Below are 23,260 nucleotides of genomic sequence, written 5' to 3'. Positions count from 1 at the left end.
CTCCTCTCCTCTCCCCTCCCTTCCCCTCCCCTTCCCTTCCCTCCCCTCCTCTCCCCTTCCCTTCCCTCCCCTCCTCTCCTCTCCTCTCCTCTCCCCTCCCCTCCCTTCCCCTCCCCTTCCCTCCCCTCCTCTCCCCTTCCCTTCCCTTCCCTCCTCTACTCTCCTCTCCCCTCCCCTCCTTTCCCCTCCCCTTCTCTCCCCTCCCTTCCCCTCATCTACCCTTTTCTTTTCCTCTTCTCTCTCTCTCTCTCTCTCTCTCTCTCTCTCTCTCTCTCTCTCTCTGTCTTTCTTTCTCTCTCCCTCTTCCTCTCCCCCCTCCCAGGACTACTGGAGTTCCTCCCTACAATCAGGTTCCCATACCCCCATTCTCAGCTCCAGTCCTGGGTATGCAGGCATGAGCAGCTGGGGATATTTTGACAGTAACCAAGTTTGGCAACTGTGTGCAACCAAGTCTGTGTGTAAGTTGAGCTCCCTGCTGCCACAGGTTTTATGAATGAAGACCCAGGGTCATGCAGGAGTTGGAGTTTGGAGGTGTGTCACCTCGGGTCACTCACTTTCTTAGCAAACGGGGTTGCAGAAATAGCAGAGGATAAGAGAGGAATGGCAGGGTGGAAGAGATAATGCCTCCCACCTGAAGCACAAGGGGGCTGATTTACAGACATGGGAGACTAGCGCCTGATTCAGCAGAAGCCTTTTGTTTTATTGCTCTGTGTGAAATTTAATCATTCCCGGGGAGGACCTTTGCCCAGGAAGGGGGAGATTCAGGCTCTTGGTAAATTAGAATTAAATTGCTGATTTCAGCAAATGAGAACTACTGGTCATGGCTGGTCTCTCCTGTGCAGGGGGGCACACAGGGAGGTAATTCAGTCTCCCCAGTGAAGGGGGGCTGGAACAGGGTGAGGGTTCAGATGAACATTTGGGGAATACCGTGCTTTAGGGCATCTCAGCCTCCTTCTCTCTTGCAGGCTGATATTTCAGAGAACAAGTTTCTTGCTAGGACTTAGGTTCTTTCTGAATGGGTACAGAGGGAAGACATGCTGGAAATGTGAGCCCAAGTTCCTTGGGATCTATTACTCTAAGGGTGGCTAGCAGACTTCAGCACCAGACACAATCAGTTAAGCTCAAACTTATGCTTTGCTATTAATTTTCTAGATTTTTCTCTTTTGTTAATTTGTTGTATTTATTTTATATGATACATAGGGTACATTTCACATGATAAAGAGTGAAAGAGGAACTGGGTAGTGGCACACGCAGCTAAGTGCACATGTTATCATGTGCAAGGGCCTGGATTCCTTTCCCTGGTCCCCAATACAGGAGAAAAGCTTCACGAGCAGTGAAGCAGGGCTGCAGGTGTCTCTCTTCCGTTCCTCCTCTCTATTTTCCCCTCCCCTTTTGATTTATCTCTCTTTATCCAACAAATAAATACTTAAATAATAAAAAAGATATACAATAAAATTATTTTTAAAAACAGTGAAAGAAAGAATGAAAGGGGCCTAGTGGTGATGAACTTGATAGAGTGCACAGATGACCATGCACAAGGACCCAGGTTCAAGTCCCCAGTCCCTGTCTGCAGGGGAGAATCTTCATGAGTGGTGGAGCACTGCAGCAGGTGCCTCTTCTTCTCTCTGCTTCTCTTCTGTTTCACCCTATATCAAAATTAAATATAAAGGTTTTTTGAAAAAAATTACAAATTCTTTTTTAAAAGAAATTTTGACAGAAAATAGCCAGAACACCACTTTGGTACATACAAGTCCTGTACTCTACTAAGTAAGCTCAACCTCACCCCTGCTTACACCTCCAGCCCTTCTGGGTTTTCTTTCTTGCAAACATCTCGACCTTACCCACTGGAACTATCAAGAAACTGTCTAGTCTTTGTTTATTTCTTCCTTGGGAAGGAAGGAAAATGGCTGGCCTCACCTTTTCTTCTTCAAGTATCTACATCTAAAATGCAAATGCAACTTAGGCCAGTGCCTCATCAGGCAATACATTAGCTTGGCTCAATAACAATCAACTGAGACTAAAAATGAGGCTTAGCATCCACAATAATGATATTATCTATCATCTGTTGAATAATTGCTATGTTCCAGGCGCTACGCTAAACTCTCCACAAACAATATATTTCTTTCTTACTTCTCTTGTTTTTTTTTAATCTTCATTAAAACTCTGAGGTAGGAATTATATTTTATATCCAGAAAGGCTCAGTGGAGAGAGTATTCTAGCATTGCATAGTAAGGAGTTAGGGTCAGGAGCCAGACCCAGATTGTAGCACCATTTATCTTCTTTGTTCCAGGTGTGTCCAGTTGCCTTGAAAGTTGGGGGAAAGGAATACGAGGTGTGGGGAAGCTTTGCTGGTGACAGAAAAAGAACAAAAGAGAATAAAATGTGATTGAATAATTAATGTCCATAAAATAGCATAGACACTGGGGACCAGACAGTAGTGCATCAGGTTAAGTGCACAGAGTCTGAAGCACAAGGACCTCTGTAAAGATCTGGGTTTGAGCCCCTGCCTCCCCCCCTGCAGGGGGGTTGCTTCACAATCGGTTAATCAGGTTTGCAGGTGTCTCTCTTTCTCTCCCCCTCTCTGTCTTCCCCTTCTCTCTCTCTCCTATCCAACAAGAAAAATAGTAAAAGATGGTCACCAGGAGCAGTGGATCATGGTACAGGCACCAAGTGCCAGCAATAACCCTGGAGGCAAAAAAAAAAAAAAAAAAAGCATAGGCACCAATTTGATTTTCAGTCTTGGCATTATCTTTCTGCTTTATGTGATTTGGGGCAATTCTGAAAAAAACAACATAAAAAACAGTATCTTTTGATCTGCTTTTTAAATATTTTATTTATATTTACAGAGACAGAGAAGTGGTAACAGAGACAGCACTGCTTCACCTCTCATGAAATTTCTTCCCTGCAGGTGGGGAATGGGGGTCATGAACCCAAGTCCTTGTGTATGGTAAGGGTGTGTTCTCAAAAAGGTGTGCCACTGCCTGGCCCCTCTTAGGCAATTCATATTGCTGATGGTTGGTTTCCTTCTCTAGTAAGTGAGGATAAAGACTCCCTCAACCCCTACCTATTCTCAGGTATCTGCTCCAAGTATTCTTTCTCTTGGAGTCATTCCCCAACCTGGTTGTCTGGTTCATACAATGCATAGCTCTTCAGAACATACAATACACACCAAGTAGTCATAGTACTCTTAGCACCACTCAGGTATACTCTATAGGCTGGGAAGGTGTTCTAGCCACTGTTAGGTCCTTAAGACCTCATAAAAATAGAATGAATGGAGAGGAATGATGAGGACTAAGAACACATGTAATGTAAAAGACATTCTAGAGATTAACTCCACTCGTGCACCCCACCTTTTGTCATTTCTGCCTAGCATCAGAAATTTTTATTTTTATTTTTATTTTGCCTCCAGGGTTATCGCTGGGGCTGAGTGCCTACACTATGAATCTACTGCTCCTGGAAGCCATCCTTTTTCCATTGTTGTTGTTGGATAAAACAGAGAGAAATGAAGAGAAGAAGGGAAAACAGAGAGGGTAGAGAAAGACAGCTATAGACCTACTTCACCATTTGTGAAATGATCCACCCCCTGCATGTGGGGAACCAGGGTCTGGAACCAGGATCCTTGTGCGGATCTTTGCAATTTGAACTATGTGCTCTTAAGCCAGTGCGCTACTGCCCCGGCCCCGGATCAGCTTTAAAGATAAAACTCAGACTGTGTTGGGCTTCTTCTGTAAGGTAAGATAGTATAACACCCATCTAAGAAAAAGTGGCTTTAATTTTGCTAGTTCCCTGCTGAAGTGGTGTTCCTCGCTGGGTAGATGTGCTAACGGGAACTCTTGCCTCATTCTGATGCATTGCAGAGGCCATGGCAGCAGGGCTAAGCATAGAACTCAGCTATCTGTGGGTGGAGGGTAAGGGTGGAAGGGGAAAGATCAGGGAAGAATGGGCTTGGTCATCACTGCCCATTTTGTGACAACCCATGCACCTAACAATTCCCCTCCCCACCTCCTTTCCATCAGGAATCACAGCTCCAGCTGCCCCCTCTACCAGCTCCAAATTCTGTGCAGCCCTTTGAGGATCTTTGATGGGTTCATAAGGAAATAAGTGGCAGAAATCACAATAAAAGCCAATAGCTAATCCAGATGGACAGAGAGTGCATTGTAATAGGTCCTGAGCTGAGCCCCGGAAAAGGAAAACTGATTCTCTAATGAGAAAATGGAGGCATAGAGAGGTGAAGTAGCTTTGCCAAGGCCACAGAAACTGAAACCCAGGCCATTTGACTTATAAATGCATATCTTACTCATAGTCTGTGTTCCCAGGAAACAGATGGCAATGCCCTGTAAATAAGAGAGCTAGAATGCTTGTGGAAGGTGGGCTGGGTAACTAACCAGGTAGGGCACACACCTTGCCCTCACACCACATGGGTGGTACAGCACCAGGAGATGTGCTATGGCACCCTTACTCTCTTGCTGAAATTAAAAAGTAAAAGAATAATAATCAGTCATTCTGGGAGTGATAGATTTGTACTACTACTCAGCTGTTAAAATTGAAGTCACCTTCTTCATCTTGGATGGAGTTTAAAAGAATTGTGTTAAGTGAGATAAGACAGAAAGAGAAGGGGGGGAGGCAGGTGGTGGTGCACCAGGTTAAGTACACATAGTACTTAACACAAGGATCTGCTCAGGGATCCCAGTCGAGCCGCTGGCTTGGCTCCCCACCTGCAGGGAGGTCAGTTCACAAGCAGCGAAGCAGGTCTACAGTTGTCTGTCTCTCCCCCTCTCTATCTTCCCCTCCCCTTTTAATTTCTCTCTGTCCTATCCATGGGAGGGGGAAAAAGGCCTCCATGAGGAGTGGATTTGTAGTGTAGGCACCAAGCCTCAGTGTCAACAACTATACTATAAACCATTACCCTCTCCCCCCCAGTAAAATGATAAAAAATAGAATGTTCACATCAGCTAGGACCCTTGAAAAGGTACTTACAGCCTCTCATAAATGAGTATGTTTCTCACACTCAAAAGTGTGAGAAACATACTCAAAAAGTGTGAGAAACATACTCAAAAGCAGCCCTGTGTTAGTGGCACTTACTTACCAGGAAGCATGACATTAGACCTGTTCTCTCCATCTAGAAAGCAACCAGTAGTGAAAGTCCTCTGTCTTCCAGTTATCTGTCACACATTCCTTTAGCTGGTGAGCTTGGTATGTAAGTCTGTGGGTTCTTCAAAGCATGGTGGAAGTGAGCTCATGCAGGAGGTCCCAACACCCCACTTCTCCCCTCTCTGCACATGTAGTACACACACACACACACACCTACCTTGCATCACAGTGGCAGCCTTTGTCCAATGCACCTTTGTCACCCAGGTTGGCTTTTGACAACCAGGAAGGATATTTTTCAAACCACTTTTGTTTTTTCCCTCAAACAAAGAAAAAAAAATATGTGGCTGTCATTGTTCACTGGGCTGTTCCTTCCTCCTATTAGCTCTGCTAAGATGCACCCAAAGAAAAGAAAATACAATTGCATACAATTAGCAATGGAAATTATTAATAGGAGCAACAGATTCAATCCATTCTACAAGTAATTCTGTAGTGATTTTAGTAATTGATAGTAATTAGACCCTAATTAATTCATTTCCTAACTAATGTATTTTCTGTATTTATGGGTATTCACTTTAATTACACTTGTTTATATTGCTTGGGTTAAGTAATACAAATTTTCTCTCTTTTCTGAAAATATTTATTCTAGCTTATTTTTAAATCATTCTTTGGGAATGTGAGGGAGCAAAGACTAATTGCTTTGAATTGCTGCTAAGCACATTGATCTCTCACTTTGGAACATGTACTTAATGGGAGGTGAGACTTTGTTGCCTGCTGGAGTAGTCTTCATTTCACTCCCCAAATTCTTGGTCCAGTTACCAAGCAAACACTTTCCATGAGTTCTTCTGAGAAAAGATCAGAATTGTGGTTATGGGAGTAAGTTCCATGTGCACCAGAAGTCAGGAAACTCTAACGCCCATCTGTGGGCCTCATTCTGGTATGTGATGGGGAACATAGAGAGATATAGCAGGTCTGTGTCTGTTCTCTGGATTGGATGGTTGTTAGGAACTTTATTTTAATCAATCAATTAATTAATTTTATTTAACAGGACTTAGAGAACTTAAGAGGATAAGGGGAAAGAGAATGAGAAACAATTGCAGCTATGTTTCACAACTCATGAAGTCCCTCTCCAGGTGGGAACAAAGACTTGAACCCAGGTCTGTGCGCATGGTAACTTCTGTGCTCAACCAGGTGCGCCACAGCCCAGCCCCCAATGACTTAGGTACTTTAGATAGACTCCCAGGACTGGAAGCACTGTCAAAAGTTCCCCAGAACCAGCCACTCAAACAATATCCTTATGTCTGTACTGATGGGTTACATAGTCTGTGTTCAAATACCTCCCCAAAAAGGTCATTCTCCCCAGTATTCCATCTCTGAAGAGCTCCAACTATTGGAAATGTTCTTCACAATAAGTCTAAATCTATTTATTTATTTGTTTGTTTGTTTGTTAATTTATTTTTGCCTCCAGGGTGATTGCTGGGGCTTGGTGCTGCTCCTGGAGGCCATTTTCCCTGTTTTTCAAATGACAGGACAGAGAGAAAATGAGAGAGGAGGGGAAGAGAAAGATATATACCTATAGACCTGCTTCACCACTTGTAAAGTGGCCACCCTGCAGGTGTAGAGCCAGGGCCTCAAACCAGGATCCTTGAATGTGTCCTTGCACTTCATATTATGTGTGCTTAACCTGGCCGGCCCCCTAAGTCTATTTCTTTAAAAGCATCTTCCTTCCTGGCCACTTCCCATTCCTAGATGCTCTGTTCATAAGGCCATAGGGAGCAAGGATAGTCTCCACAGGACAGCTCTTGTGATGCTTAACGATTAATATGGTGGCACCAGACACTGAGATCCAAATAGCAAGTCTCATGAACAATGCATTTGTGACCCCCCCGTTAGCACCTGTTATCAGAGGGAATCCTGCCCATTTTTACCTCCCCTGAAATAAGTTAATTGCTTTGTCTGACTATCACAATGAAGAAATAGAAACAACCTCTCTTAGTCAAGATTCTACACTTCTATCAATGAGTGCCTTTGCCTGGATAGACTAAATAACAATAATGACTCATTTGATTCTGGACTTGCTTGCAGAAGACTGTTATATGCTATGCATTTATGATGTCCATTTCGGAAAATGGATAGGATAAATGGATGAAAGAGACACTCATTCAAGGTAAAATTTGGAAATCCCTGTCTGATATCAGCTATGTAGAAGTTTGGTGCATTGTATCTTTCTTCTCCATAAATCATGTTTTACCCCAGACTGACCAGGAATAAATTTTGTAAGAGATCAATAAGAGAAACACAATATGTAGAATGAAGAAGATAAGCAGATCTTCTGTCATGGTAAATTATATTTTTGGTAACAAAGTTGTCCTTTAAGATCCCACCACCCCAGACTCTAAACTTCCATCCTAGAAATCTAAGGAAAAAGAGGTCATGGGACAGCAGTTAAAGTAGAAATGAACAGGAGGCTCACAGGAGTTAGGCATGGGTCTGTCTTCTGGTTAGTCCTGTGTTGACTGCCTGTGCAAGGGACATGACACTGATTAAAGGTGATAGTCTATATATATTTAACTCCTGCGTGGAGGGTGCCTTGCCTGTAAGACCAAAATTGGATGTGTCATTTTCTTCAATAATTAGTCTGGACGAAGACAAAATGAGAAGCTAAAGCTGAACAGCTGCTTCATTGCTCATTCACTGACCTGGGTAGGGTTGGGGGCCCTGGAGGCAGGCAGGAGCTGAACCAGAAAAGGGAGCACAAGGCCAGGGGAAGGCTGGGTCAGATGTTTCATCCCTGAGCTGTCCAGCAGGGAAGATGCTGAGTCAGCCCTCACCTCTGAACATAGCAGGTCTAAGGATGCTGCTGCCAGACTCTGACTTCTGGCAACTCACTTTTTCAGCCATACAGCCAAGCAATACAGTAATCAATGTAATTTGAATTGTTAAAAGAATCGTGTTGGAAAGGGGTTGAGGTTATGGGATAAATAAATACATGCACTTGATAGTGGACAACTAGATACTCAAAAGGGGGTGACAGAAAGGACTCTTACTCCCACCTATAGTTGATAGAGCTTCTCCTTCAGGAGGGATAGACCTACACTCACCACCCATTTCCCTCTCTCTCTCTCTCTCTCTCTCTCTCTCTCCTCTATCTCTCTCTTCTCTCTCTCTCTCTCTTCTCTCTCTTTCTTTGATGCAGGTCTCAATTTGTTAATGAATGAATTGAAATAATTTATATAAATTTTAAAATAGTATCTTTAGTAAAAAGCATAACAGTATGGATATATTAAAAACAACACTGGTTTGAGTTTGTATTTTATATATGAAAGTATAAAGAAATTAAAAATAGTGCAACATTTCATCATGTTAATAAAACCTATTAATATATTTTAATCAAATAGCACTTAAAAGCAGATCATGAGAATATTTGCTTTCCTCAGCCAAAATTCCCACCTTCTGCAACCTAGAAAGACCTTTGATTCATACTCCCAGGGAGGGCAGAGGAGAATAAATGTCAAGGGAAGATGACGTGAGGGCTCTGAACTCCAATTCCATCAGGAACCAGAGAGATAAGTGGGGAAAAAAGGTTATTAGGAAGCAGTAATAGGTGTAAGTGTGATTTAGAAATGAAGAGAAGGCAGGACCATAGGAAAAAATGGATACATATATATATGGGCTGGGTACCCACTACCCATTCTCTTTTAGTCCCCCAAACAACTTCCATCCCATCAAATAACTCCTACCTGGTCATTTTTTTAAACCGTAAAGGGGAAGATACTCAATCAGTAACATACTTGTCTGTGTATTTTAATAAAAATAGTGAGAGAGAAAAGAGTGTAGGTTTGTGTGAGTCTGCACAGGTGGGAGAAGTTTCGTTTCATCAGCATGCAGTGTTGGGTTTATATAAGCTAATCAGTGCAGGATCCAGAAACGCCTTCCTGGCATTGTGGGCTTCAGTTCCATCTCATAATCTGAAGGATCCAGAAAAGTAGCTTCTGATAGAAGAATCCCATTACTACTCAGCCAGCTGTGAAATACTGTACCTGTTCCATCCCTTATAAATAAAGGTCTGCTTTTATCTCCTACACACACACACACACACACACACACACAAACACACACCACATGACCCTGGCACACCACAGAGTAAACCAGTTAAGAATTCATGAAAAAAGTCCCTGAAATAAGAAAAGAAAGAAAACCTCAAAATTCTTTGAATTTTATTCTTCCATGAACTGGACTGAGATTTCAAGACCAGAATCTTTAACATACTGGCTCATAATTAAGGAAGGAGGAAACAGCAGTAGGGAGGGAGTGAAGAACAAAAAGAAAAGACTTTTACAGACATAGATGTGTGTGAGCTCAATAAAAAAGGTGGTAAATTAATAATAGTGATTAATCATAACAGGAACAAATGCATGGGTCACATTGTCTCACCTCTTGTCATCTCTGTAGCAACATTCAATTGCTAGAGTTACATTCCAGGAGTTATTCCTCACTGGGATTTGACTCTAAGAGTATAGTGTTAACTAAACATTACAAAGTGAGACTATGTGGGGCTGGGCGGTAGCAAAGCTGGTTAAGTGCGCATTGTGCGAAGTGGAAGAACCTGTATAAGGATCGCAGTTCAAGCTCCCAGCTCCCCATCTACAAAAGTGTTGCTTCACATGCAATGAATCGGGTCTGCAGGTGTCTTTCTTTCTCTACCCCTTCTGTCTTCCCCTACTCTCTCGATTTCTCTCTGTCCTATCTAACAATAGCAGCAGAGCAACAACAATAACAGCAACAAGGATAACAAAATGGAAAAAAAAAAAAAAAAGGTCTCCAGGAGCAGTGGATTCATAGTGTAGGTACGAGCCCCCAGCCATAACCATGGAAGTAGTAAATAAATAAATAAATAAATAAATAAATAAATAAATAAAATCTTAAAAGAAAAAAATAAAGTGAGACTATGGGGGCAGGGAAAGATAGTATAATGTTATGCAAAGAGACTCTCATACCTGAGGCTTCAAAGTCCCAGGTTCAACCCCCCCAGTCCCCTGTCCCACCATAAGCCAGAGCTGAGCAGTGCTCTAGTTAAAAAAGAAAAAAGAAAGAAAGTGAGATTATGAAAGAGAAATTCAATTTAGTGAAATATAAGGAAAGAATAATGATGATGATTCATTATTTGGAATTAAGTTCATTAATCTATGTATATAATGAGCCTTTGTCTTGGTTTCCTGCCCCCCGAATAGATACTCTCCACAGTTAATGCGAGCTGTGTATTTGACTAAATTTAGGCAAGGAGATTCCTTACCCAGAAAAAGAAGTGGAACACAGCCAAATCCCTCCTCCCATAAAAGATCATTTAAATTGGCAATAGAGCAGAATCCCCACCATTCACTACATCAACTATAACAAGTTAGATATTCTGACCAATTTTCTATTCAAAGAGATTTTCACAATCAAGAGCATAATTACTGAAAGGATCTCAATGACATGAGATGAGAACTGGGACAAAGCATGTGACCTGACAATTCCATACCTAATAAAAGACTAGAAGCCTAAAATGAAACAAAATTATCTGAGTACACCAGACAGAATCTAATCAAGGTTTAGAACTCAAGTTAAGGGTTTGAGGAATCAATATAACAATCAAGAAAATTTTCAGTTGGATACACATCTGTTCTGATACATGATGATTCCATTTACTGCTGTCTCACCATTAGCAATATCTCCCTATATCCTTCTTATCTCGTTCTTACAGAATTATTTTCCCCTCTTAACATTTGGATGTATATCCACATACATAAACCAGCTGTTTATCCATCTTCGTGCATAGCTCTTCTGTAATTTCCATTGGTGACCATCTCTCCACCCTGAGTTACTGGAATGCTTCCTCTTCTGTTTCCTTCCACCTGTGTGTAATTGAGTGCACCACTACCTCGATGTGTGAACATTATAGTCTAGACTGTATGTATGTTTGTGCTAGTTAGGTACAAACAGATGTCATCCTGCCTCCTGTTCTCCTCTCTTCCCTCTTTTTGAAAATGGATATCAACCTTTACTAGCCCTTAAATCCTTTTCTGTATTCTTTCCTTAGAGCTGCATTCATTTACAAGAGTAAATGATTACATGTATAAAGATGGTTATTGGGGCCTGGGATGGCACACCTGACAGAGCTTACCATGTTCAAGGACACAGGTTCAAGCTCCCAGTCTCTACCTGGGTGGGGGGGGGCTTCATGAGAGGTGAAGCAGCACTATGTGTCTTTCATTCTACACCCTCTCATTTCTCTCTGTCTCTGTAGGAAAAGAAAGATAAAGGCCTCTGGGAGCAGCACAATACTTTTACAGACATTGAATCCCAATGATAATTATCATGGTAAAAAATTTAAAAAATACATCATCACCAAATTTAAGTTCCATTCTGAAAGTGACCCCAGGAACCATTTGCAAAAATCCAGTGGCTTACTCAACTTCTCTATCCAGAGGGGTAGATTGCATAATGGTTATGTAAAAAGGCTCTCATGACTGAGGCTACAAAGCCCCAGGTTCAGTTCCTTGCACCACCACAAACTAGAGCTGAGCAGTGTTCTGGTAAAATAATAATAATAATAATTAATAATAATAAATAATATTCCTACCAGCATTTTGAGATCAGTATATTACAGTCTAAGCTCACCATTCCTTCTACATCCATTTAAAATGAGTTTCTAGGCATATCCTGTATGTCCATTATGATGCCTCCTTATCAGCCTAGCCCTAAGCCCTCATCACTCTCCTTCCCTTCCACTCTGCAACAGATTCATTTCTGAGCTTTGTCAGCTTTAGGTCCAATTTTCCTTTGCCCCCACACTGCTCAGGCACTCCTTATCAATCTTCAGGGTCACTGCAATAGCCTCTTAGCTGTGTTTGATGCCTCTGGTCTTCTATGTCTCTAATTCATCTTACAAATCTCTACAAGAGTGATCCTCCTAAAGCATAGCCGTGATCATCTTATCTATCTACAGAATTTCCAAGTCTCCTGATTCACTCTGTCCAAAAATAAACTCTGTAACCTGTGTCGGCTGTTCCTATGGTCTCACACACACTGACCACACCTCCATGGATTCATCCACCCTGGCTGCTCCATCCAGGATGAGCCTCCTACTTCTCTGTGCAAGCCAGCATTTCTAGTTCTGTGCCTGGCTTCTGGGGCTCTCGGCCTGGAAAACCCTGCCCATTTCCTCTGGTGATAATCTCTCATTCAAACGCCATCTCCTCCTAGAAGTCAAGTCTGTTCTCCAGCTGGATGCAATGCTATGTTTATTTGTCCTTATTTAGCTATTTCTCCCCATGACCCTCATCACTTTCAACTTTGTATTAAAGTTGCATAATAGTATTTCATCTCTCTTAGAACACTGAAAGTCCTTGAAAACAAAAACAGCATCTACACATACACACACACACACACACACACACACACACACACACACACACACACAGCAGTTGTTTATAAACAGCACTATATGAGAGGCATCTCATACAATAATTGCACTGAATTAATAAACACACATATGTATAGATACAGGTGTAAGAAAGTCCCAACCTGCTCATCAAACATGTGGCCCTTCAAGTTGACAAAAATATGAATCAATCATTATATAAATCATTCACTGAACTGCCCATTCATGCTGTTCCCACAGGGAGATCTGTGTGAGCCCATGTGCACTCAAGCTTAGAAAGACAGAAATGCTCACTCTCTGAACAAATGGGCAGTGACTCTCTCTCTGAGTCCCGCGAGTCAGCTTAGCATGTGCACCTGTGTGAAGGAAAGTGGAAATGCCGACATTGCTCTGAAAATGCCAAACCAGATGAAAGGGCTGCTGGGGCTGGAAGAAATCATGTGCACTGGATAGATATGCGAGCAAGGACAGGGGCCAGCCCTGCTGCTACTGGGCGGGGGGGAAGAAGCCCAGTCCAGCATTGTGCTTAGAGGGAAGGAAAGTAAACTGCAGACAATCCCAAAATGCTTCTATGCCACCCCTCCACCCACCCCCAACAAATATCCAGCAAACAGCAGAGACATGGCTGACATACAGCTGAGAGAGAGAAGAAGGTGGGGAGGGATGAATGAATAAATGAATGAATGAATGAATGAATGAATGAATGAATTCAGGGCACCCTGATAAATTCCCCCTGGGATAAAATCCAAGCATCTGCTTCTAAAAGATAAACAGAAAGCTCTGCTCCTCAGAGGCATGGCCAGTGGCTGAGCACCATGCTAATCTCCTCTGCACCGGGTCCCAGGGACCACAGCAAATGTGTGTCTGTCACACACACACAGAAACAGAGAAGAGAATCTCACTAAAGGCAATAAAGTGAATTCAAAGGCTCTTTGCAGTTTGGATGAAAGCAACAAAATTTGATGCTGTTTCAAAGATGGTTTAGGAATAAGAGCAAGAAAAATAGATGAGTTTGGCTGGCTGGTTGAGGAGTCCCTAGCTAAAGGGGTGGGGACAGACCAGCAGCCAAGAAGCATAGAATTGCAATGTCTTTCCCAAGCACAGGGTACAAAGCAAAGCCTTTCCCCAGTTACTGTGTCATTTCATCTTCCAAGCACCACAGCAAAGCAGTGCAAGTGCTATTATCCCCGCTCCATGGAAGAAGTTCACTGAGACCCACAAGATCCCCAGACTGGCACCCAACCTCTTACACTGGTGTTTCTATGGCATTAATGTAAACACCACCTGGAGAGTGTACTGAAACTCATACCCTACCTCTGTAGGGCAGAAGTGGAGCCTGAGATTCCTATACTTTATCAGCCTCCTGGGTGAGGCTCCTGCTACAGTCTGTATCTGCTGTAAGTAGCTCAGCCTTAGATGCCCCATCTGTACATGTTGGGTTTAGAAGATACATCTCAGTCAAAGCCAGACTATTGACTCTTCAGTCAACAGGAGTGTTTAATGTTCACCACTGAAGTTCTGGAATGCAGAAGTCACAAACAGATCCAGGTGAAGACAGTGTGGCCCCAGTTCTCAGAGGCATCATCAGTGCATGTGTTTTATGATTCAAATCATGATCCTCTAGGATTCTTTCAAGTCTTTGAGTTTCAAAATGTTGTATGTACAATGGAATAATTTTCAGATATAAAAAAAAGAATATTCTGACACATGTTGCAATACAGATGGACCTTGAAGACATGCTAAGCAAAACATGTCAGTCACAGAAAGACACAATGTATGCAGTACTAGAGTAACTCAAGTTCATCAAGAAAGCAGGGCCAGTGCTGTCCCTCAAAGGGAAAACATATGCCTCTCCTGTTTGAGGCCCTGGGTTTGATTCCCTAGCAGCAAAACAAAGCAAACAATAAAACAACTTGAAAGTAGGATGGTAGATGTCTGGATGTGGGGACTGGGAAGGGAGGAATGGACAAGTATCTGATGGTTACAGCGGTTCTGTTTTGCAAGATGAAAAAAAAATGTTGAATGGTAGTGGTGGTGGTGGTAGTTGCTCAATAGTGTAAATGTGCTTAACACCACTGATTTGTAAACTTAAAAAAGGTACAGTTCTAGGTATTAAAATATAGTGTGTTAAGGGGGCCAGGCAGTAATACACCCAGTTAAATACACACAATACCATGAGCAAGGACCAAGGTTCAAGCCCCACTCCTCACCTGCAGAGAGAAGATTTTATAAAAGCAGTCTGCAGGTGTCTGTCTTTCTCTCTGCCTCTTTATATCACCTTCCCCTCTCAGTTTCTCTTGGATCTATCAGAAGAAAAAAAAAGGAAAAATAAAAAGTGATCACTGGGAGTAGTGGATTCATCATTAAGGCACAGAGCCCCAACGATTACCTTGGTGGCCACTTTCCAGGCCTCTGAATTGAATTGAATTGAAAGCAGAGCTCTGGGTTTCCAATATGTGTTTCCAGATTTGATCCCTGCCACCGCATGTGCCAGAGTGTTGTCTGACTTCTTTCCATGTCTTTAGCTTATGAAATAAATCATTTCATAAATAAACACATTAAATAAATACAGTGAAACCTATGTTACATGTATTTTATCACAGTAAAAAGTAGGGGAAAATATTTTTCTCCAACAATAAACAATCCGAGAGAATTTGTTAAATATATCTAAACTCAGGAGTCTGGCAGTAGGGCAGCGGGTTAAGCACAGGTGGTGCAAAGCGCAAGGACCAGTGTAAGGATCCCAGTTCGAGCCCCCAGTTCCCCTCCTGCAAGGGAGTTATTTCACAGGCAGTGAGGCAGGTCTGCAGGTGCCTATCTCTCCCCCTCTCTGTCTTCCCCTCCTCTCTCCATTTCTCTCTGTCCTATCCAACAGCGACGACATCAATAACAACAATAATAACTACAATAAAAAACAAAGGCAACAAAAGGGAATAAATAAATTATTTATATATATATATATATATATATATATATATATATACTCTAATCAGTTAACAACATCCAAGTAATATTAAATTTCCTGTGATAGAAAGCTTATACAAAGGTATGAAGGCACCAATAGAATGAATGAGTTGGGGGAGGGGAAGAGAGGTAAGGGATTTCCCCTAAAAGCAATGGCGAGAAGCCACCAAACATCACAGTGCTTGCTTCAGGCTTTGCCAAAAGCCAGGCCTGCCTTTGCTTGTTCAGATATGTACCTCCAGGGGCCCCACTGGGCTGACCTTGACCCTTCCAATCCCTAAGACTACTGGGCCAGGTGCTGTCAGCCTTTCCCTCCCCAGTCCCACCCATGCTCCAGCTGAGCTCTGATTGGCTGAGTGTGGTAGGGCTCTGGAGCCTTCTGTCTCAAAGCATATGGCTTAGGGTCAGGAGGACTCAGTTCACTGATTCTGCAGCAGCTCAGAGCTGAGCAGACTCTCCCCACACAGCCGTTCACACTGGGCTCACTGAGAAGATGACAGAGAAGGAGAACTCCAATATCTTGGTTTCCCTGCTCTGTGGCCCACAGCTGTCTTGGCCTCCTTGCCAGCCCCAAATGCCCTTGAGAGACAGCAAACCTCCAGGAAAAATTAAATCCTCACCAAACACCCTTTAATTTTATCCACTTGGCTTAATGAAGGTTCCGGTATTAATGACCTCGGAGGCTTTCTGTCTGACAGTTCTGCTGGTAACTAAACCCTGTGCTATTTTCCCCCCTGCAGCCTGAAATCTCAAGCATCGCCTCTAATCTTATTTTCTATTTCTGGGCTATATTGCATTAGCACCTTTTTATTTCTCCTGGCATGTTTGACAGTGAGTTCAGGCTAGTGAGAATCATCTCTTTGTGCTGGCAAATGGAGATTGCATTGGTTGTTTTAGAATAATGACTTATAGTTAAAATTACCCCCAGGATGTCATAATTACATGGTTGAAGCTTTCTTTTTTGACAAGGTGGAGAGATGGAGCTCAGGTTGCCCATGGGGAGTTGCTTGGGGTAGAGGAGAGAGAGAGAGAGATAAACAGATATGTGCCCCAAGCCTGCCAGAACATGTGAGGATGGGAAACAAAGGCTTCAGCTTGTGATTTGAGATCAGGGAGAGCTATTTATCATCTTCCCTCTGCCCATCCAAGGTGGAAACAGAAGCCTGCAGCATCAGCCTCCTGAAGGGTGGCACAATCCATAGGACACACCTCTCCCCATAATCAGAAATATCACACCCTCCAAAATTCACTGCAGTATCTGAAATTCACAAAAGAAGCTTCCTTTTGGCCTGATTCATTAAGCCAAAGGTCTCCACTAAAAGTGAAACATTATTTTGGAGAGGCCCTATTATTAACATTAATAATACAAGTTAGGTTAATTCAGTAGTGCTCTACTGCATTTTTTTTAAATTTGCTTTTAGCAGTGAGGTAAGCATGTTCTTATGTGAATTGTATCATGAAAAGCAGTGGGAACAGTAGCTGTGAATAGAGCTCTGTCTGCTCAGCCCTCAGCCGTGCCCCAGCCCAAGAGGATGGGCGAGGGGAGTCTTGTTTGACAGCCATTCCTCTGGCTCAGCTTCTAGCAGGCACCTAGGGAGCTGAGATCCAGAGACAGCAGAGGAGAAAGGTTTAAATACTTATTACTGCCAAAGACAGATCTCAAAGGATAAAGTCTAGGCCACAAGCCAGGGTGATGAAGCCTCTGGCCCAGGTCAGGGGAACAAGGTAGGGCCAGAGGAGGAGGATAGGATAAGGGCTGAGATAAGCACATCGTCGAAGGAGCTCTTCACACCAAAGGGTTGACACCTGAGTGCATGTGGCATTTGGCCTTGGAGCAGACATGGCTCCAGTTTAATTACCTGTGTAACCTTGGGTAGATAACTTCCCTACAGCTTGTTTCCTCATTTTGAAAATGGGAACAACAGCAAAACCTAACTCTTTAATCAAGCGCTAAATATGTTAGCAAACCATGTTTAGAACAGAGTGTAGTACATAACTTGCCTTTAAAAAGCAAACACTATTATCATTATTATTGTTGTTATTATTTAGATTTATTTGTTTCTATGAGTATGAGAGGAAAAGATCAGAGCACCTGTCACTTCTGATAGTGCTGGGAATCAAACCTGGGCCCTCAGACATCCAAGTCCTGAGACTTAATGCTGAGCTAGCTCTCCACATGGGTGTCATTCCTTTCTATTCTTTATGTTTTTATTGTCACCAGAGTTATGGCTGGGATTTGGTGCTTGCATGACAAATCAACTGCTCTCGGCAGCCACTTTTTTCTTCCTCTCTCCCTTTCATTTCTTTTATTTGATATGACAGAAAGAAATTGAGAGGAGAGGGGGAGATAGGGAGAGAGAAAGAGAGACACCTGCAGCACTGCTTCACCACATCTGAAGCTTCCCACACACACACACACCAGTGGGAACCTGGGGCTTCTCGGACCCAGATCTGTGCAGATGGTAACAAAGTGCTCTCAACCAGGTGAATCACTACTCAACTCCCTTGGGTCATTATTTTCATGTGGTTATTGTTCTTAAACTTAGTCTACTTAGCCCCAAGTTTCTGTGATCTTGCTCTTTTGTATTTGATGGCCTCAAAATTCAGCCCTTTTGTAAAGGAAAGTAAGCCAAGGAAGGTCTGGCAGCTGAATGGGTTGAGTGCTGAGATGTCCTGGTGAGGAGTGGATGGGGTCATCCAAGGAGGGCCTCCCTGCCCAGGATTGTTTGGCAAGATAAATGGAAGCCTGAGAGGCCTGGAGGTACAAGAATATGAGGAAGAGGCTCCCAAGAAAGATGACTTGGGAGTGAGGAGTTAGGAGCCAGCACAATGGTTATGCAAGATGATTTTCATGCCTTGGGCTCTGAGATTCCATGTTCTGTTGCTACCACCACCAAAAGTCAGAGTTGAGCTGTGTTCTCTTTAAAATAAAATAAATATAACATTTTTTAAAGGTGATTTCTTTAAAACATAATTTCTAAACTTTGTAATTACTGTCACTGGGCCAATTACCCAAGAAAGATGAAGCCTTGCAGGCCATCATTCCTTTGTTTTCCTTGCCATCAGAGAGATGGTGAGCCCTCCCCAAGTTTTTGGGAACAAAATGAGACTTCTGTCTGTACCAAGACAGACTCAGGCTGCATCATTGCCTCTTTGCTGCCAAGTGGGGCTCCCCTGGAAGCCAGTGTGCACTGGGCCATTCTGCAAACAACACTAATTAATAGGGGGATTATTGGAAAGGCGAATCTACTTCAACTCCTTGATTAAAACCCTCATGTATGCCAGAACTGCCCCATCACCACACACTACATACACTGTCCAATGGTTGTTGACAGGTACTTGTGTGGGACATCTATTTGAAGAAAGAGGTACATTGTGTGACCCCTCTCTGTACTGCAGGACTGTCCGGGCTAGACTGTCACCCATGGGTTTGGCTCAGGTTTGACCTAGTCTCGCAACAAAGAAGTGTGACCTTCATGGGAGATGGAGGCAGGGGAAGCAAGCACACAGGAATGGTCCAGGACAACATGAGATGAAATCTACCACTGTCCATTACTGGTCCAGCCACCACTCATAATGCCCTCAGCTATCCCAGTACTCAAGAGAATGCCAGGAAGGAGTCAGATAATGGAGTCTCAGGAGCCTTCCAAGCCACAAAACCTTGCATAATGTTGACCAGGAAGGTTCTCAGAGATACCAGATCCAAGCAGGATACCGTGGGTTTTGGGAGTGGTAGGACATGTAGAGTCCCTGTCTGAAGTGGACAGCTGGGATGGAAGAGACAACATAATGGTTATGCAAAAAGACTTTCCTACCTGAGGCTTCAAGGGGTTGAATCCCCAACACCACCATAGTCAGAGATGAGTAATACTCTGGCCTTGCTGTCTCTCTCTCTCTGTGTGTGTGTGTGTGTGTGTGTGTGTCTTTCTCTCTATCTCTCATTAAAATAAAAAGTCTTATTTTTATTATTATTATTAATTTTTTTTCTTCTAGGGTTATTTCTGGGGTTTGGTGCCTACACTACCAATCCACTGCACCTGGAGGCCATTTTTCCCATTTTGTGTGGGATTTTTAAAAATATTTATTTATTTATTCCCTTTTGTTACCCTTGTTGTTTATTGTTGTAGTTATTATTGTTGTCATCATTGTTGGATAGGACAGAGAGAAATGGAGAGAGGAGGGGAAGACAGAGAGGGGGAGAGAAAGATAGACACCTGCAGACCTGCTTCACCACTTGTGAAGTGACTCCCCTGCAGGTGGGGAGCCCGGGGCTTGAACCAGGATCTGGTTCTCTGGTCCTTGTGCTTTGCACCACATGCACTTAAGCTGCTGTGCTACCACCTGACTCCCCATTTTTACCATTTTGTTGCAACCCCAAAAAGTCTTATTTTTAAAAATAAATCGTAAAGTAGAGGGTAGGTCAGCTCATACCAACATCAGTACAGGTATAGTATTAGCACTAGACCAGGGCCCTTCCCTTGGTCAAAGATGCTGTCCCCATGGAGACATGGTGCTGTCCTGAGGACCCCTTCCCAGAGGGAGCTCAGACCCAGTTTCAATGGCCACAGCATTCCTTCTTAAAGTCATGCTCTAGTCAGCTATGCACTGTACCTTTGTCCCTCTTTATTTATTTTTAAAATACTTAATTTTTTATTATCTTTATTTATTTATTTATTGGATAAATACAGCCAGAAATTGAGAGTGAAGGAGATGATAGGGAGAGAGACAACACTGCTTCACCACTTGCAAAGCTTTCCCCCTGCAGATAGGAACCAAGGGTCCTTGAACCGGGTCCTTTCACATTGTAACATATATGCTCAGCCAGGTGTGCCACCACCTGGCCACCCTTTGTCCCTCTTTTTTTTCCTTTTCTTCCTCCCCTTCATTTAGGTTTGGTCTTGTTTAGTTATTTGTTTATTATTTATTTGTTTTTACTTATATTTAATTTTTTTCCAGAACTAAGTCTCTGGCTATGGTTAGTCCTAGGGATTGAACCTGGAACCTCTTGCATGGAAGTGCCATGTATTGCTGCTATGCAGTCTCCATGCCCCCTTCCTTCTATAGGCACAGTTTTCTTGCCTTCTGACATGCACAGTAAGATCTGTGAGACTCTGCTATACATACCTTTGAGACTGAATGTGCCCACATTCTGTACCTGCTGCAGATGATGAACTCAGAAGCAAGTAAAGCAAGTATGTATTATTGAGGAAACACTGCTTTACAAGACTGTGGTTCTCTCAAAGGTACAATTTCACATCTCCTCAAAATATCTTAGCACATCTTACCCACCGACTGAGTGTCATCTCCATTTAACTGCTCCCCCCCACCCCCAGTTACTTCACTGCCTGGCACAGCATGGCTTCTTTACTCTCTAAGACCTGCTTCCCCATGGCTCTGCCTGCAGGAACCTTGCTGAGGTCATAACTCCAGTCCCTACCTGGTTGTCTGTACTCTATCCCAGCGCCAGGCTGAGAGTCCAAGGGCTACTCACAGGTCCTTGTCTCTTAAAGAGAAAACATCACATCCCCCCCCCAGTTGTCCTCATCCTCCACAGAAAGAACCAGGACAAAGATTTGCAGTGTAGACATGTGATGGATGCTACCACCTTCTGCAATTTTAGTCCGTACCCCTAGAAGGGGAGAAAAGTTAGGGGGATATAACTGGAGGGCTCCGAACTCGAATTCTATTGAGACCTGGAGAGAGAAGAGGAAAAATGGAAGGATATTCAGAAGTAGCAATAGGCAGAGGTATGAAGAGAAGGCAGGGCAAATATGTATTTAGATATAGATAGTTATAGACATAATAGTCAACCCATATGTATGACCTTGGGAGATCTACTGCAGTTTCCAATAGAGGGAATGGGGACATAGAGCTCTGGTGGTAGGAACAGTGTGGAATTATACCCCTGTTGTCTCATAATTTTGTAAACCAATATTAAATCACTAATAATAGGTGCCTCATTAGTATAGCAAGTATCATGTCAGCCTCATAAATCACTAATTATCTTTTAAAAGATGCATTTTTTTCAACAGAGTACTGCTTGTGGTCATCCTAGGGATTGAACCTGGGACCTCTGTTACCTCAGGCATGAAAGTCAGTTTGCATAACCATTGTGCTGTCTTGCCAGGCTAAAAGATGAAATTTCAAATCATCAAAGCTGGTCATCACTGTCTTTATCACTAGCAAGCAATATAGTTATCTCTTGGAGGTGTTAGCATTCTCATCTGCAATATAAAAGGTCTGGACCTAGTGAGCCTGGAGCCTTTCCACATCTGAGATTCTAGTTCTGGAAGAAGGCAAGATAACAGGGCATCCAGGCAGCACTTGAAGGAGTGGGTGAGCCTGAAGATCCTTCTGACATGTCCAGGATGTGGTTCTGCCATCTGTTCCATCCCAACCCTTTTCCTAAGCATGGGCTAGATCAGGCAGTGAAACTAGTGAGCAACAGGACATGGCCTCACAAAGTGATGGTGCTCTAGTCTGGAGATGGGTCAACCCAGCTGATATTTCACATGTAAAGGCATTTTTCCCTTTACTGTCTGTCACTTATATTTCAAAATAGAGCTGTTCAAATTTGAGGAAAGAATGTGCTTGATAAGAAAACATCTGCTCTTCACCCACAATTTTTGCAGTATCATTTGGCTGTTCACATGCTAGACGTAGTATGTTAGGGATTGTGCAAAAGGCTTTATCTATTTCCTGTCTTCTTCTTTTGTTGTGGCCATGAAGTACATCCATCTTATGTGTTATTCTGGCAAAAAGAAAAAGGAAAAAAATAAAAGAAAAGAGGGTCAAACCCTTTGTCTTTAGAGTTGGCAACTTTGAAATCCTATTGAAACCTTGGCTTTGCCTTTTTTATGATTGGGAATCAGGGAGATAGCTCAACATTAGAGCACAGAACTTACATACCTAAGGCCCCAAGGATGCATATTTAATCCATATGCCAGAGGTAATGCTCTGATGTCTCTCATTCTCTATCTCTTATAAAAATAAATGTATCCAGCTTCTTTGAGGGGAATTCTTTGATTTGTGCCAAGTGATAATTTCCCAGTGCCTCAGTTTACACATTCATAAGATATAAGGATGGTTATCTGTCAAATATGATTGTGTTGATAGTGGTGAGTGTTATGTCATGCCCAGAGTTCTGGCATGCTTCAGACACTTGGGAAACAGTCATTTGGAGTTTGAATTACAAGTGGAAGTTACAGCCAAGACCACTTATATTTTTAACCTGCTTCTGAAGACTCAGGTCGTTTTGTTGTCCATGGAAGACACCACTGAAATGGCTCTCCAGGCTCCAACGTGAAAAGGATGCTGGGGTCCCACAGCAACTAGACTGACACCAAATTGTATGTCCCAGGTCTTCTTTGTATTCATTTTTTTCTTCTCCAATACAAGTTCTTACCCCATTTTCTCTAAAATAGAACTATATGCCCTACCTATCCAGGGCCTTTCACACTATGTTGCTTCCAGGACACTAGCCCTATGCTGTGACCCCTAATTCCTGGAGAATACAAACAGTCTGATTTCTTGGTATCTTAAAGCTGTGCGAGGCCATTCTCCTGAGATGGCAATTTCTTTGCTGCTGTTCTGTTGAACACATTTTTAAAGAAGATTCCCTTGGCCGCCGCCGCCTCGCTTTTCTTTGTGGTTAGGAGCAATGACTAGAATCTTGTACGTACTTACAAGTCAATTTTCCTTTAATGATGATTTTACCTGCTCTGAAGCTTATCAGAAGGAGGGTTCAGGTGCCCTGGGTCTCAGCTTGCAGCTTTCTGTGGCTGT

Source organism: Erinaceus europaeus, chromosome 20 (assembly GCF_950295315.1).
Source record: "Erinaceus europaeus chromosome 20, mEriEur2.1, whole genome shotgun sequence".
Classification (NCBI taxonomy): Eukaryota; Metazoa; Chordata; class Mammalia; order Eulipotyphla; family Erinaceidae; genus Erinaceus; species Erinaceus europaeus.
The sequence above is the reverse complement of the archived record's forward strand: the minus strand, read 5'-3'. Positions refer to the sequence as shown.